Here is a 15,495-nt window from a genome sequence, read left to right on the forward strand (position 1 = left end):
GAGGATGTCGACTCGAGAAGTGAAGAGGCCCGTGATGCTGATGTATGAGACACTTGGTGAACCGAGTCAAGTGCCAAGGACTGTCGACTGGAAACAGGTATCTTTGCCTACGGACCAGGTAAGCCCACTGGAGTGGTATTCACCACTGAGAGGCAGTATGGAAGATGTTGCCTGGTGGAAAGACTTGTTTTCATGCTTTGATTTTCCTTAAAAGACTTTGTAGAAATAAAGAACTGTTAAGGCCTAGTGAGAGAGACAGCTTGTTGAAGATGCACGAAAAGCTCCAGCTGAAGCTGAAGAGATTGTGTTAATTGTGTTAATTGTTTATTTCTTACAGGAGTACTACAAGAAAAAGGTTGTAGAATAGATTGTTATAAATGTTTATAAATGTTATGCCAATTTGTATATAAAGTTACTCAACTTTCACCACTGTCTCAGAATTGGTTAGATTGACCAATTAAGAAGAATGTTGAGGACGACATTCAAAAAGGAGGGAGAGTGTGACATGCAGAAGTAGTGCGGTTGCTTCAAAAGCATCCAGCAACTCCAAAGACATACTGATACAGAATCTAGATTGTGAGCCCCAATGGGGACAGTGCCCATAATGTCTGTAAATTGTCTGAATTGTAAAGCGCTGCGGAATATGTTGCCGCTATATAAATAAAAAGATTATTATTACTATAACTGTTACAAATAACACAAGCACAGGAGACAGGAAGTGTTGTGCTTCGGTAGCATCCAGCAATTAGAGGGGTTAACACAGTCACAGGAGCCAGGGAGTGTTTCAGCAGAGTCCCAGGGGGATTGTGGGGAACTTGTTATTGTAGTCCGAAGAGAAAGGTGGTGTGTTATCTGGATCTGACAGAAAGCAACTGAACAGGATTCAGATCAGGAAAGAAACTAAACACAGGTGAGATAAACTCCTTGAACTAACAGTGCAAAGTATTATCGGGCAGGAAGATAAGAACTGGAAGGAATTGTATCACAGAGATCATCTCCCTTATCAAATCCTCCCCCCCTCCATTTCCATGCAGGATAAATAATGCTGTGTACTATTGTGTCCTTGTGAAGGAAAAGCCTGTGGTTGTGTATGCATAGAAGTGTGCTGCTAAGAGATCTAATCTATGCTGAATTATGCTACTGAAGAGACTGTAATACTATGCCTTGTGAAGAAACTACTGTATTGTTACTGGAACCGGTTGCTCAAGAAACTCAGACTGTACTGTAATGAAGATTGTTGCTGTAATATCCCTGAATTGCACTGGCCATGCTTCAGATTAAATTCCACTGTTAAACTGTTGAAAAAGACTCTTGTCAGATGTGTCTGGTCAGCAATTGAATCTATCGTGTGCCTGAGAGAAGCTGCAGCCTATGGTCGCCCTGAGTAACGGTTCCCCGAGGATTCCAAAGAATTCATGAAACCTGTCTCGCCCTATCTGAACCTAGCAGCGTGCGTGTAACACATGTTTAACGCAATGTCACTCTATCACACCTTATCACACAGAGGCCTTATAAATTCTAGATGATTGGAATTTTGAACAAAAAGAACTTCTGAACCTTCTGCGTATCCTGCTGACTACGCCAAATGTTTTGCCAAGTTTTTTTTAACGCTAAGGTTCGGATATGGCTTTAAAGAAGGAAACCACTTGCGATGTTACGCAATTTTATTTATAATAGTTGATTTAAAAGATAAAATACATAATTAAAGGAATAGTATGATATGATGATATTGCGAACACTTTTGTATATGTTATAATACAAATGTTAAGTACATATATATACTCACTTCATCACCAAGGAGCTTTTAAACATCATCTGTCGGGAATATCAGAGAAGCAATTTCACCAAGACAGAGAACTCCTAGAAATCTTCATAACACTGCATGGACAGGTATCACAACACTACACACCAGTGCAGGTACAACTTATGGCTTCTGCTCAGTAATATTCTCTCTGGCCTTATATAGTAAATGTACACTACTAAGTCTAATTCACCTTTGCCCCGACAGTGGCTGGCTGTAGGAAGAAAGATAAATCAGATACAGGCTCTTACATAGACAATGGTACACAATTCAAAAAGCTCTTAGGGATCAAGTACCGTATTTTTCGGACTATAAGACGCACTTTTTTCCTACAAAATTTTGGAGGAAAATGGGCTTACGGAGCACTGAATATTCATGCTCCTTAATAGCGGCACACAGTGTATTCCCAGTGCGGCTCCTGCTGCTGCCGGGCGATCGCTTTTGCCCGCTGTCAAAGGGCATGGATATTCACTCCCTCTCCACACCCATGGGAGTACACAGTCCCAGCGTGAGGAGCAGTGACTTCCGGCAGCTGATCTCTCCCTGTGAGCTGCGCATGGCAGTGACCCCATGCGCGGCTCACATGGCAAGATCAGTGCGGGCAGACAGAACACAGCGCTGGGGGAGAGAGAAGAAAGGTGAGTAGGAGTGTTTATTTTTTTATGTGCAGTGTGATGGGGATTAGGGGGACCATGAATACCAGGATAAGGATGAGGGGGGCATACATAAAGGGATAAGGATGAGGGGGACCATGCGTGCCAGGATAAGGATGAGGGGGCCATACATACCAGGGTAAGGGGGCTATACATAACAGGATAAGGATGAAGGGGCCATGCATACCATGATAAGGATGAAGGGGCCATACTTACCAGGTTACGGATGAGGGGGTCATACATACCAGGATACGGATCAGGGGGCCATACATACCAGGATAAGGATGAGGGGGCCATACATACCAGGATAAGGATGAGGGGGATCATACATACCAGTATATGGATGAGGGGAATCATGCATACCAGGATAAGGATGATGGGTGCCATGCATACCAGGATAAGGATGATGGGTGCCATGCATACCAGGATAAGGATGAGGGAAGTCATGCATACCAGGACAAGGATGAGGGATGTCATAAATACCAGAATAGGGATGAGGGATGCCATACATACCAGGATAGGGATTAGGGGTGCCATGCATACCAGGATAGGGATTAGGGTGCCATGCATACCAGGTTAGGGATTCGGGGTGCCATGCATACCAGGATAGGGATTAGGGGTGCCATACATACCAGGATAGGGATGAGGGGTGCCATGCATACCAGGATAAGGATGAGGGGTGCCATGCATAACAGGATAGGGATTAGGGGTGCCATGGATACCAGGATAGGGATTAGGGGTGCCATGCATACCAGGTTAGGGATTAGGGGTGCCATAATACCAGGATAGGGATGAGGGGTGCCATGCATACCAGGATAAGGATGAGGGGTGCCATGCATACCAGGATAGGGATTAGGGGTTCCATGCATACCAAGATAGGGATTAGGGGTGCCATACATACCAGGATTGGGGTATGAGGCGTGCCATGCATACCAGGATAAGGATGAGGGGTGCCATGCACACCAGATTGGAGGGGTGCCATACATATCAGGATGGAGGAGTGCCATGCATATCAGGATGGAGGGGTGCCATGTGAAGCATCGGCGTCTCTGCCTCCTGGCGGATAGAGACGCTGTTCCCCTCACCGCCGCAGTCCAGGTCCGGCGTCCTCCGGCTCCCCTGCTACTGTGGCGTGCAGCCACCCGGGCACCGTGCTTAGGGCACGCGCGCGCTCCCTCCCTCTTAAATCTAGCCTACCTGGAGCACCAATCTCTTACCTGTCGTGCCCACCAGCTCGCCTACCCGGAGCAACAGTCTGGCTATCTGCCGAACCAGCCTGCTTATCTACCCGGACCACCCATCAGCCTTCCTGCTGTGCTCATCCGCTGTACCCATCTGACCCGTGGGAGTCACCTGCTCTCACACAAGGTCGGTCCTAGAGTGGCACCTGGTCCCCCTGCTCGGTCCCTCCCTGGTTCACGGAGTTGATTGAGCCGCCGTGCGACATTGGTCAGGCCGAGTAGGCACTTAGTCACGCCCCTCTGGTCCCTCCTTGCACCGAAGCACAGAGGTTCCACCACCCGGACTTGTAACACCATGCATATCAGGATGAAGGGGTGCCATGCATATCAGGATGGAGGGGTGCAGTGCATACCAGGATGGGGATTGGGGCCAGGTATAATAGGAAGGGGGGGGGGCATATATACCAGGATGGGGGATATTATCAGAATCGGGGGACATTACCCCTATAGCAGTGTCAGCAGCAGACCCCCTCCCCCTTAACAGGGCATCGTGACCACATTTTTTGCTTTAATTTTTTTTCTATTTTCCTCCTCTAAAACCTAGGTGCGTCTTATAGTCCGAAAAATACGGTAAGTAATTAAACACAAAAGGTTATGTAAATCTTCATGTTTTACAATAACCCTCCATAAACAGAAGACTATTGGTGATAGATGCTTCAGACAATGAATAAGCAGGTCCTAACATAGTCTTGTGTCTAAACTTCAAGTAAATACAAAGTAAATGAAAACAGAATGAGCCTTATCTATCTGTCAGTATATAACCAAACCAGAGCACATGCTGGTTTGATTTGAACACATTCTTTATATTTCATATTGGACCCAGAGTTCCATACATGTGTTCCTGAAATACTCGGTTTCACCATATCGCCCCTTATATTTATATAGTGCTGTCACACGTGCCACTTCTGAAGCTGCCAAAGGACAATTATACAGAAGCCCAAAACGTGACTTGTCTGAAATAAAAAAAAATTCTGTATGGCTCTATATGGTTTATTATATAGTTTCTGTATGGCACTATTATGTAGGTACTCACTGTAAGGCAGTATAATGTTGGTACAGTATAGCACTATTATGTAAGTATTGTATATGTATTATATATGATCCATACCAGCGCTCGGCCATATGGACACTCGGCATGCAATGCAAGTTATATACCTTGAACTACTTGGTCTCATCACTCCATTCGAACCCAATATCTTATGTCGCTAAACCATATTCAGAGACACAAATCTTCTGAATTCTGGGGGTAGGCGATGACCGTTATTAACAAATGATATAAAGCTCACACAAAAATACAGGAGGATCTTGCATTTTAGAATGGATGATGAAGAAGTCACCAGCCATCGCCACTGCTCCTGCGGAGGGCAAGTCTGGATCTGCCTGTTTACCATGTCGCTGCCAAGTGTCTTCTCATCTTCTCATGCAAGATTATCCATCCTCCAACAGTGACAATTATAAAGAAAGCAGAAGACATAATATCAATACATATTTTTTTATTTTACTCACTTATATAGCGCCATTAATTCCACAGCGCTTTACAGACATTATCATCACTGTCCCCATTGGGGCTCACAAGCTAGATTCATATAAAATGTAACAGTAATGTACATATGGTAACAACCCTAATAAGGATAAAAATAATAAATGTCATAATAATGTACTCAATAATGTGAGGGAGGGTGGGCCGTGACACTTGCAAAATCTTGATGGCTGAGAATACAGAAATAGCGTTTCAGGAGTATAAAGATCTCAATAAGAAATGTAAAAAAGTAATCAAACTAGTAAAGTTATCTACCAAAACACAAATCGCCAGTGACATTAAAATAAATTCCCCCAAATTTTTACAAATATATCAATGCCAAAAAGAAAAAAATGGATGGTATCGGCCCTTCAAAAGATCATAATAAAATAATTATAGAGGGCAAAGAAAAAGCTGAAATATTCAACAGGGATGCCCAAACTTTTACATGCCACTGTATATGTGTGTGTATGATTGTGTCCATGTGATTGCAACTGAAGTTTGTTTGTGAGACGCACAAGAGTTGTTTACATTAGAACAAGCTCACTGACAGATTCTCAGCTAACTCACTCTGCAGCCAGATGTGCAGGGTAATAAAGAGTCTGTAAAAGCCACACAGTGTAAAATTTGTAAGGAAATCCAATTTCAAGCAATATTTTTAGCTCTATTTACATGCATTAAAGAAGTTATCCACTACTTGGACAACTCCTGTTTATACCCCACGCTTGGCCCCCGTAAAATAATAAAACTTATACTCCCCTCCAGTGCTGGCGCCGTTTCCGTGGTGTCAGAATTCGCTGTCCCCGGGGCTCACATTGTCTTGTTGTTGTGACATGTGACACCGGTGACAATCAGCGCAGGCGTCAATGTCTCTGCGTTCAGACAAATGGGACATGAAAAGGAAGGCAGAGATCAGCCGCATCCAGGGTCTCCTCTTCATGTTCGATTTGTCCAAAGGCGGAGACAGTGACGCCAGCACTGATTGGTCACGAGTGTCACATGTCACAATAACTGCACGAGAACCCCGGGACCGCGAGTGTCGACAGCGTGGGAACGGCGCCAGCAAGGGAGGTGATATAGTTTATTTTATTTTATCATGGGAGGTGAGTAAGGCTGTGTGCCCACAATGCGTTTTTTAAGCGTTTCCGCAGCAGCAAAAACACTGCAGAAACGCATTAAAAACGCATGGTAGAAGGCCTGCCATGATCCCCAATGATAATCCGCGTGTGCTATGCACATGCTGCGGACATTTCTGCTGCGGATTATCATTGCGGAAAAAAACGCAGCACTATCAATTATTTTGCGGAAGCGCTGCATTTTCGCCGCCATTGACTTGCATTAGAATACGCCAATTCCGCAAGACTGCATCTGTACTTGCATAATTGGCGCGTTCTAATGTGCGGATGGTACCCGGGTGTAGAGGAGAAGAGAGTCTCATCCACACCCAGGTACCATTAAAAAAAAGCTGTAAAAAAAAGAATAAAATAAAAAATAAATATATACTTACCTTCCGGCGGCCCGCGCTGTGCTCCTCCTTACTTCCCGGCACTTCGCGATGGAATGAAGGACCTGCGCTGACGTCAGAGTCATGTGACAGGTCACGCGACGCTGACGCCGGCAGGTCCTTCAATCCACCGCTGCCGGCAGCCGGGACGGTGAAGCAAGACAGCGCGGGCCGTAAATATACGAGGGCGATCCAAAAGTAATGATAATCAATACTAAACACAATGAATATAGTCAAAATTTTTTTTTATTTTTCTACATAGTCTCCTAACAAGTCTATACATTTAGTCCATCTCTTTTCTCAACTTAGAATTCCCTTCGAAAAAAATTCTTGATCTTGACCCTCAAAAAAATCCCCAACAGCTGTTATCACGTCGCTATTGTCGTCAAATTTCTTGCCCCGGAGGTGTTCCTTGAGTCAAGGAAAGAGAAAGAAGTCACTGGGGGCTAGATCTGGTGAATAGGGGGGGGGGTTGTTCCACCAGTTCAAAGCCCGCTTCTTGTATGGTAGCCATGGCAACTGCAACTTTGTGAGCCGGCGCGTTATCTTGGTGAAACAGCACTCCAGCCTGCCGTTTGCCGCGCCTTTTCTCCTTGATAGCCTCCCGCAATCTTCTTATTTGTTCTGTGTAGTAGGAGCCCGTAATAGTGGCTCCCTTCTCCAAATAGTCCACCATAATAATTCCTTCAGCGTCCCAAAAAACGGACGCCATAACCTTCCCTGCTGAGCTTGACACTTTGAGTTTCTTCGGTGTCAGTTCGTTGGCTCGTTTCCATGTCATCGATTGTTGTTTCGTTTCGGGATCAAAGTGGTGGATCCAGGTCTTGTCCATGGTCAAAAAACGTGACAAAAAATTCTCCTTGTCTGCTTGGAACTTTTCGAGACGTGCTCTTGAAATGTTAACTCGTTTCTTCTTTTGCTCGTCGGTTAACATTTTTGGCACCCAACGCGCCGAGACCTTTCTCATATGCAATTCTTTTGCAAGGATTCTTTGAATACTGCCATATGAGATCCCTGTGACCTCCGCTACATGCTTGATAGTCACTCTTCGATCGGCCAATACAACTTCTTCAACTTTTTTCATGTTTTCTTCATTGAGGGACGTGGATGGGCGTCCTTCACGATGTTCATCTTCCGTCGATGTTCTTCCCAGCCTAAATTCCTTGGCCCAGCGTGCAACTGTGGAATATGGAAGAGAAAAGACCCCAACGTTTCCACCAAGTCGCTGTGTATGTCTTTGGTAGTAATTTTTTTCAAGCAGAGGTATTTGATGACAGCTCTGAGCTCGTTTTTTTCCATTTTGATGTTCACTCCTCGGCAGTTCCTACTCAAATGAATGTAGCTCCCGTGAATCGTGGCCTATTTAAGTGATTTTTTTTTCCTGGACTAGTGGGTACCTAAGAGAGAAGAAAACATTTTATTTTAATTTCTGTGTGCAATAGAAATAACCGATTATCATTACTTTTGGATCGCCCCTCGTATATTTATTTTTTTATTTTTTGACATTCTCTCGGTCACACTATATAAATTCATGCCGGTTGCATGGATTTATATAGTGTGACCAAGTTGTCAAGCATTTTCCAAGTGATGCTAAAATCACAACCCGCATGCGGAAATGCAAGTGAAGAACGCTTCACATCCGCATGTCCCTGGCAGGAAAAACGCATGTACAATCCGCATGTACAATCCGCATGTACAATCCGCATGCGTTTTTTTCTGCCAGGGAGATGCAGAAACGCTCAGGAAAAAATCCTGAGCATTTCTGCATCGTGGGCACATAGCCTATAGGTTGTTTTTTTTTTATCTTATCAGGGTTCAACATTTTCAAATGAAAAGATTCATTAGGTGACTCTTTGTATCAAAGTACACTGAGTGTATATGCATGCACCGCACGATGACATCACAATGGCTTAGAACCTCCAGCGACCGGCTGATGATGTCACAATCGGCCCCTGCGTATAAGTATGGGCGCTGGCCGGATCCCAGTCACTCACTATTGTGTGTTGCAAAATTTGCTATAGAAAGTGATATTTATTTGTTATTATCAGCGCCCTCCGGTGGGAAGAGAGAAAGGTAAGTCTGAACTTCATCTAATGAGTAATGGGAGTCTGTCCCAGGGGGAGACACAACCTGTAGATGATTATAGGGGGGACATATATAGATTTCCCTATAAAATTATCCCCAATAACAGTATAGACACGGTTTTGTAAATTGTCATTAACCCTTTTAGAACATGGCCAATATTTCCTCCTCTTCTTATTCTTCATTTTTCCAATCACTTAGTCAGGTGAAAGCTTGTTTTTTTCTTTTTGTGAGACGAGTTGTTGCTGAAAAATGGGGAAACAATTACGAGTGCGGTGAAATGGTGAAAAGCAAAATAATTTTGCAACAGTTTTTTGTGCTTCCTTTTCACCGCATTCATTTTTTGGTAAGATTGATCTGGAAATATGATTCAGGGTCAGCGTGATTACAGCAATATCAAACATATTGCTTTTTTATTATCATTATCATTAGTATTATTATTATAGTGGTTACAACAATTTCAGAACTTTGTAAAAAAAAAAGTTTTTTTCACCATTTTATGAGCCTCTGCTCTTGTTTTTTTTCCATGGCGAGTTGTCATTATTATTGACACCATTTTTGGGAACATACAAAGATTTGATGACATTTTATTGCATTTTTGGGGGGAAGATGCTGCGATAGAAAAAAAAAGGCAATTCTGGCGTTTTGATGGTTTTTCTTACTTTTATGGATACATTGATGCACAATATGTATATTTTTATCTCTTTAGTTTTTAATTAGGAACAGGAGTTAATTGAACTTTTTATATTTTATATATATTTTTTTAAATTTTTGTTGATATTTATTTTTATTTTTTTACTCCCCCTGGTAGACTTGAACCTATGATTGTTTGATTGTTTATACTATATACAGCAATAGCACAGTATTGTGGTATATATTGAAATTTATGTTCTTATTGTGCTGTAGTACCACAATTCTCAGCATGCACTTCTAGAAAAGTATAGGACTACAGGTGTCAGCATGCCCTGTCATCAGAGTCCTTATCATTCTGTAGTACTACAACACCCAGTATATACATCTGGAAAAGTATAGAACTAGCAAGATCCATCCTCAAGTCTTTCATTGTGCTTTGGTCTATAATGAAATTGATGTTCCTCTTGATGGATGGATGGATGGATGGATTCAGTAGTACTACAAAACTCAGCATGTCCATCCATCCATCCAGAGGGACATGAATTTCAATATAGACCACAGCACAATGAAAAACGTGAGGGTGGAGCATGCTAGTTCTATACTTTTCCAGACGTACATACTGGGTGTTGTAGTACTACAGAATCCATGGATGGACGGATGATTAGATAGATCGATGACATCACAATGGCTTAGAACCCCCAGTGACCGGCTGATGATGTCACAATCGGCCCCTGTGTATAACTATGGGCGCCGGCCGGATCCCAGCCACTCACTATTGTGTGTTGTACTCACGATTTCTGTGTTGCAAAATTTGCTATAGAAAGTGATATTTATTTGTTATTATTAGCGCCCTCCGGTGGAAAGAGAGAAAGGTAAGTCTGAACTTCATCTAATGAGTAATGGGAGTCTTTCCCAGGGGGAGACAACCTGTAGATGATTATAGGGGGACATATATAGATTTCCCTATAGAATTATCCCCAATAACAGTATAGACACGTTTTTTGTAAATTGTCATTAACCCTTTCAAAGCACGGCCAATATTTCCTCCACTTTTTTATTTTTCTGATCACATAGTCAGGTGAAAGCTTGTTTTTTTTTTTTGTGAGACGAGTTGTTGCTTAGAAGAACAGCATTAATTTTACCTTATATTATACTGAAAAATGGGGAAAAAAATAATAACTATGGTGAAATGGTGAAAAAAAAACAGAAAAACAAAACTGTTTTTTGTGCTTTTTACCACGTTCATTTTGTGGTACGATTGATCTGGAAAGATGATTCAGGGTTCATATTGTTTTATTATTATTATTATTGTTATTACTTACCGTAAGTGGTTACAACAATAGTTTTAGAATTTAAAAAAAAAATTGATTTGTTTCACCATTTTATGGCAAGTTGATGTTTTTATTGACACCATTTTGGGGAACATACACAGTTTGGGTGACTTTTTATTGCATTTTTCGGGGAAGGTGCCGTAATAAAAAAAAAAAACAAGGGAAAAAAAGGCCATTCTGGCGTTTTGATTGTTTCTCTTACTTTTATGGATATATTGATGCCAGAGACTGTATTTTGCAGATTAGAAGATGCGCCCCAAATTTTGGGGAGGAAAATGGGAAAAAAATGAAATTAATAAAATAGTGCGTCTTATAATCCCCTTTTACGATAGCTTACCCGGGGGTGGTCGAGGGGGCTGCGGTGAAGCGGGATCCCAGGAGGCAGGGTCGCTGCTGCAGAAAGCTTTCAACGGTGGCAGGAGTGGGGCAATGCTGCAGGGCCCGGGCTGGAAGGTTGGGGTGCTCAGCAGTGCGAGACTGCTCCGGGCCACGGGCTTTCAGAAAATATCAAACAAGTCCCCACACTGCCCATCGTTTGCATCGTTTTCACTGTAGTGGACTTTGGGAAAATGGCGCATGTTTAGATTGAGATCTCCGCTCCCAAGATCGAGATCTCGGGAGCCGAGATCTACACATGCTCCGCTGGAGGCGTCCATTTTCCCGAAGTCCACCGCAGTGAAAACGATGGGCAGTGCGGGGGCTCCACTGACATTTTCTGGAAGCCTGGTGCCCGAAGCAGCCTCGCATCGCTGACCACCCCCACCTCCCAGTCTGGGGCCCACAGCATCGCCCCACCACCTTCAACTTCCTGCAGCAGTGACCCTGACTCCTGGGACCCTGCTCCACCGCAGATACCCCCCCAGCCCGGTAAGCTACAATTGGATTATAAATCGCACCCCCATTTTCCCCCCAAATTTGGGAGAACAAAAAGTGAGTCTTATAATCTGAAAAATACATATATATATATATATATATATATATATATATATATATATATATGCTTGTTTTTTTTCTCTTTATTTTTGAAATCTTTATATTTTATTATTTTTTTTATATTAAAGAAAAACTTTTTTTGCTGAATTTGACCTCATTTTTAGTCCCTCTAGGAGACTTAAACTTATTGTTGTTCGATTGCTTATTACACTATATACTGCACTACCACGGAATTGACTGAGACTAATGCAATATTTTTACCGTCTTGTGTTTTTCTCCAGTGTTTGCAGGGCTCTGTTGAACATGGCATCTCTCTTCAATTCCACCCCAAAAATGCCACTTCTATTAGAAGATGTGGAAAAAGGAAAAGACCAGCAAGATGAGGATGAAAACTGCGAAGAACAGGACCTGCACGCCCGGACTGGAGTCTCCATAGTCCGCTCTTTCATTATTGTAGGCGTTCTAACCTTCATCAATCTGGTCACCTTCATAGCTGCCTTCACTTTCGTAGGTAAGTAGGCGTAAACCGGCTTATGTCGGGGGCAAGGTGTATAAGGCCCAAAACTGGAAAAAAAGAAGAAAATCTTCATGGCCAACGAGAAGGCTCGTTAGCTGCTGTGATGTCTATTCCTGCACTTCTCTAATTACAATAATCATTCGTGTTCTTCTTTTTGTTCTGGCAGGAGCGATTTCTTACCTACAAAGCGCATTTAAAATGGACGACAGCAAATCCGGCCTTATAAGCTTAGGTAAACTTTTAACATAAAATCCTATTCTATAGGTCACTTGTGAGGACGGCTGGAATCTCGTGACATCATAAGGTTCCAATTTTGTAACGTTCACATGATGGCCGCCTTTATAGTTACCAAAAATGCAAACAGTGATGAGGACGGGAGAAGTGTTTTCAGTGCAACAGTTTAAATAATCCTCAAATATAAATAAATATATGTTAAAGAAATCATTTCTATTAACTGTGACCTCTTGTTTTTCCCCTTCTAGTATTCACGATCAGCAGTGTCCTGTTTGGTCAAATCTATGGATACCTGGGTGACCGCTGGAACAGAAAATACATCATGTGTGCAGGGATGTCCTTCTGGTCGGCCATCATTCTCTGCAAGTCCTACGTTCCCAATGAGGTAACTGATCTAATTGGTAGAAGCATAAAGACTTAAGGCTCATGCAGACGTCTGTGGATCTCGGTGCCATCATGGACAATAATGCACGGACTGGCCGCGGTTCTTCCGACCCGAGCATCGCTATCACGCTGTCAGAGATCGGACCGGGATCCACCGACGTCTGCATGAGCCCTAAAGCCTCTCACTTGTTTGTATGTAGATCAGTATTTTGCATTAGTATTTGCAAGACAAAAGTGAGAGCGGGTCCAAAATTAGGAAAAGTTTATAATTTTTCCATTACCGTATTTCTTTAGGTGTCTTAGAAAACTTTCATAAATGGTCACTGAATATTTTTTTGTGTTTTCACAGTATTTTACAGTTTTTCTCCTAATTAATGGACTGTCTGGAGCTGCAGAGGCAAGTTTTAAAATAACTGCCCCCTCCATCATTGCCGACGTCTTCGTGGGAGATCGGCGCAGCCGCGCGCTTAACTTGTATTACTTAGCAGCACCCTTTGGCTGGTGAGTGTAGATCTATTTATTGTTTTAAGGAGGGAATCATAGCCAAACTGTCTAAGAGTAAGTCCGACAAGGCGGATTTGCTGTGGACTTTTTTCGGTACGGATTTTGCTCTACAGATGCATGTACAATACATATGGATGGCGTTTCAAAAACCCCTCCGCAAGTAATGATCATGGTGTCGCAACACGTAGGGGGAGGATCAGCAGTGAACCAGCAAACATTTCTGGAATTGCTGCAGATTTCTAGGAAATTGATTCAAGACTCTAAATGGAAATATTTTTTCAGCAATGTCAAGACTTTCCCTAACAGAAAACTGCACTGATTGCTATGGGCAAAAAAGTTTTCTGCTAGACAGTTTGACTTTTAGCACTTATGACAAGAGCTCCTCAAAGAATGTGAAGACTCAGAATGATCTTACACTTTTTATTGTTTTTTTATAAATCATTTAAATGGACATAGGAAATGTTGTAATATATCTTATCAGGAAATATACTTATTTCCCTTCATTAATTCACTGATAAAAATCCATCTTCAGTGACAAGACAGATTGTAGCTTTATGCGGCATGGGGTAACAGTTGCTGCTCATAGAAGTCTATGGAGGGGGTGGAGTAGGAAGGAGGAGCCGGAAAAAGGCACTCAAAAATGTATATGTTTATATGTGTGCAGAAATTATGACAACTTTGTTTTTGTTTTTTACAGTGGCCTTGGTTACATCATTGGGTCTAAAGTGACAAGTGCATTTGGTGGCGCCTGGCAATGGGCCTTCCGGGTAAGTAATAGGTCTGAGGGATCTTGTGGACAAACTGTGAATCTTAATTATAATTCCTGAATCGTATTAAAGGGAATCTGGCAGTATGTTTTTCCATTTGATCTGAGAGCAGGGGCCCTGTAGGGGCAGAGCACCTGATTCCAGCGATGTGTCACTTACTGCTCCTTGTAGATGCTTTAAAAAAAAAATCACTGTTTTATTAGCAGGAGATTATGACGAGGGGACTAGTTGTCTCGTGCCATGTAGTCCTCCTGTTCTGTGTAACCCCGACCCCACCACTGATTGGTGGCTTTCTGCCTATGTACAGTGTGCACAGAAAAATCTACCAATCAGTGGTGTAGGCAGGGTATACAGAGCTCAGCATTCAGAGTACTGCTAGATCTGCAGCAGAGAAAACTGGGATTTTATCAATACTTCACCAAGCACACCAGCAAGTGACACATCGCTGGAATCGGGGTCTCTGTCCCTGCATTATGCTGCTCTCAGATGCGCAGCAAACACCTCGTCGCAGATCCCCTTTAATGGAACCAGTTCCACAACAGTCTGTGCTCATGTCCTTTTTGTGATGAAACCTCTGTATATGTGATATGTGATGTCTCCTTCTTCATCTACACAGATCATCTCTGCTCTGGGCCTGGTAGGAGTCCTGCTCATGGCTGCATTTGTAAAAGAACCGTCCAGAGGAGCTGCAGAGGAAAAGAACAAACCACTGAGCTTCAAAGGATGGCTTATGGATGCCAACCAACTGCGTAAAAAGTAGGTGTCTTCTGTGCATTGATTTATGTCACTGATCTCCCCCGTGACTTCTGCGTCATTTACAAGTTTTTTACCCTTTTCTCTCTCTGCAGCCGAAGTCTTCTGTTTTCTACTCTTGGGACTATTATGGTAAAATTTGTGGCAGCTGCATTCGGCTTCTGGGCTGTTACTTTCCTGAAGCGTGCCCGGGCTCTCATGCTACAGAAGGCGCCATATCAGACTCAACTATCCAACTATGATGACAGGTACAAGTTTAGCAAACTTTAATTTGACATTCACTGGTGGGAATTTAATTCCCCCTATGACCGTTTTCTCTCTAAAAAAAAATATTTATATTTCAAATTATTATTATATCAAATTATTTATATTTCATTTCTTCAAGCTACTTTACTAATCTCTTTACCGCTTTTCTTTGCAGTCTGATTTTCGGAGGACTTACGGTCATCTCTGGCATCCTTGGAGTTGGAACAGGGGCGGAGATAGCCAAGAGATGCAGGAAGTACAACCCTCGTGCTGACCCTATAGTTTGTGCGGTTGGATTGCTGGGCTCCGCCATTTTCCTGCTGTTGGCTATTATTCTTGCAGACATCAGCCTTGTGGCCACTTATGTAAGTACCTGGAGTACAGATTGCTTTC

Source organism: Phyllobates terribilis, unplaced genomic scaffold (genome assembly GCF_046119375.1).
Source record: "Phyllobates terribilis strain yellow unplaced genomic scaffold, ASM4611937v1 Scaffold_326__1_contigs__length_2130411, whole genome shotgun sequence".
Classification (NCBI taxonomy): Eukaryota; Metazoa; Chordata; class Amphibia; order Anura; family Dendrobatidae; genus Phyllobates; species Phyllobates terribilis.